Source organism: Meles meles, chromosome 1, assembly GCF_922984935.1.
Source record: "Meles meles chromosome 1, mMelMel3.1 paternal haplotype, whole genome shotgun sequence".
In the NCBI taxonomy this organism is placed as follows: Eukaryota; Metazoa; Chordata; class Mammalia; order Carnivora; family Mustelidae; genus Meles; species Meles meles.
Window position 1 is genome coordinate 97,222,383 of NC_060066.1, and position 2,792 is coordinate 97,225,174.

At 39.0% G+C, this 2,792-nt stretch overlaps 1 non-coding gene and 1 pseudogene across 1 annotated transcript; one reads left to right on the plus strand and one right to left on the minus strand.

Moving 5' to 3' along the window:
* Window positions 1–257: 257 nt before the first annotated feature.
* On the minus strand, window positions 258–383 carry LOC123927872 (annotated as a pseudogene).
* Window positions 384–1,330: 947 nt separating this feature from the next.
* Window positions 1,331–1,410, plus strand: LOC123928587. Its single transcript, XR_006815780.1, has one exon. It is a non-coding gene; the product is annotated as a small nucleolar RNA SNORD115 (small nucleolar RNA).
* The last annotated feature ends 1,382 nt before the right edge of the window (window positions 1,411–2,792 follow it).

Consider the following 2,792-nt stretch of genomic DNA (forward strand, 5'->3'; position numbering starts at 1 on the left):
ATTTCTTGTCTGTAACAAAGTCATTGTTTCAACTGAACATTATTTTGAGAGGTAGGACAGGTGGATTGTAATTTTTGAAAGAGGTAGTTAGTAAGAAACTCCAGAAAATATAGTATACCACCTTTCTTATTTGTCATAAAAGTTATTATAGTTAAATTTATTTTTACTGTTAAGTTACAGATACTAAACTGATGTTTAACCACCAAATGTTGTCTTCATTACTATGGCATCAGTAATACTTTACGTGCTATTTTAAACAATATTAAGTGAATCTATATACATTCCTCATACATACTATTAAGAAAAGGCTTTCTTTTTTCAATTAGCAATAATCATGCCTTGGATAAACCTCATTGGCTACGATACTGCCACTGCGCAAAGCTAGGGCTTTCTTTTTTTAATGACTGAACTTTGCAGTCCATAGAAGATGTAGAAAATAGCCATCTGGTCAGACAGTGCAGAAGTCTCTCGTATCTTTATACTCAGAGGAACTTACATTTACAAACCAGATGCCATGCTAAGGGCTTTACAGAACCATCACATTTTATACTTGTCCCTAATACTGTGAAATATTTATTATGATTTCCATATTTACAAATGAAAAACATTGAGACTTAAAGAAGTTCAAGAACTAGTCCAAGGTTACAAGACCAGTGCTCTAATCCCTGAGCTATGGAGCCTTCACCCACTAGTCCAAGGTTAAAGAGCAAGCATTCAAATCCAGTTTGGTGCCACTACAGAATAATGGTTCTCATCAATTCTTATTTTAATAGTTGATGTGACAGCCCTGAAAATATGCTCACATACCCTGCAGAAAGCCATAAATTTGCCTGATGGCCTTGCTGCTGCCCAGATGAAATCTATCTCCTCCAAGGGGCAGTCTCGGGGCTCATGAACTCTCTATCAGCCTGGCCAAAAATTTCAAGGAACTACACTACAGTTGAGATGCTCCCTAGCCAAGATCCTACTTTTCTGCTCTCCTCCTAGATGGGTAATACCTCAAGTGTGTGCTGAAAGCAATCTAATTTTTTTCCTGCTCCTTCATTAAATACATTTCTTACAGATAATCCTGGTTCTGTGCATGCTTTCTGGCAGACACAAACTAACAGAAGATATACAAGGAGTGGTCAGAAAATAGTAAATAAGATGCAGATTTGGGATAAGTTCACTCACTGTCTCAACAAAATTGTATACAGTCTACACCAGTGAGGTGTCCAGCATAGAATACATGGAAAAACATGTCTATCCTGGCATCAGATTTTTCCTAATCCTTCCCTAGTAAAAGCATATGCAAGTCCAAACGCGTGGTTATGTGGGGAGTAGCTTCGCTGGGTAAATAGTGAAAGCTTATATTGTCTTGAAGAGAGCTAATGACTAAAAATTATGCTCTGTAGGATTACACTGAGGCCCAATCTCAGTGACAGTCTTGGACAGGATGTTGGGGTTCCTTCCTTCCTTCCTAGAACAATGGTATTCAAGGTTACAATCAGTCCCTTGTAGGAATCCCACATCACACTGAAATGTCTGTGATGTTCTAAATGAACAATGCATGCTCTTGTCCATACTTTGTGCTTTGTTAAATGATCCATATCTCCTAGCAGTAAGGTACACTTGGGGGTCATTCCCTTTTCTCTTGTGATTTTCAGTAAGACATTGTACCAAGAGTTATACATACCATTGGATTAATGATATCAGGTGAATAGATTTCTTTGATCATAGATATATGCTAAGTAGAACATGAGGCTAGTGATGAGTTCTGCCCAAAGGCAAGAGAATTTACTTATTTAGAGACTCTAAATACAAATATGCATATAATTTATTTCTCTGAGAGTGTCACTCCTAAAGGATCCTTTGGAAATAGAAATCTTTCCTTTATAACTGAAACTGATCAGACTCTAAATTGAGGAAATTTTTCCTTAAGTGAGACCCTTGAAAACATTCACCTCAGTCTCTATACAAGTTGAGGCCAATTGAAAAAACAATAGCATGACTAGTGGGTACATCTTGGATTGAATTTTTGAGAATTTTGATAAAGGAAGATGGAATTACATAAACAAGAATTTATTGAGGAGGAGACTCTTTCTTGGGACATAACACTTAATACCCTGGCTAAGACCAAGGGAATGGAGAAAATCACTGTTAGAGTGCTTTAGAAGCCTGGTAGAGGTTGATGGCCAATGCTGAGCGAAGTGAAGATGCTTGAGGTGCTATGTCAGATGGTAAAGGAAGATATAAAATGTTCAAAGAGGAGATAGTTCTGGTACATCAGGAGCCAGGGAGCCAGGGAGGGATAAAAGAATACAAGTAAGCTTCTTGAGCAGGTAGCCCAGATGCTCATGTGATCCAGCATGGATTTATAACCCTCCCACAACTTACACCTATGGCCATAGAGGAGTGAGGGTTCCCACATGACTAAGGCAGAAGAAGAAATGGCCAACCTCGGTTTAGAGATAGGTCCATTATGCATGTGGGGACAAGCTTAAACTGATGGGAACTTCACTGTTTGGAGGAGAGGCGCTTTGAAAGACAGGGGAGAGGAAAAAGTATCTGAACTGGAGACCTGCAAGGAGTTTTCCTGGACATTCACTTTGAGGGGAAGGAGAAGTAACCCAAGGGAAAAACATACCCAGATGACTGGGTAGTGGCCAGTGGCCTGGCCTGTAAAGGAAAGAAAAGTGAATGGCAGTCTGACATAAGGAGGTCTGGATGGAGACATACAGACACACATACAAGAGTGAGCACTAAGGGCAAAGATTTTTGTATCACATCTTAACACCCTGCAGAAAAAATTT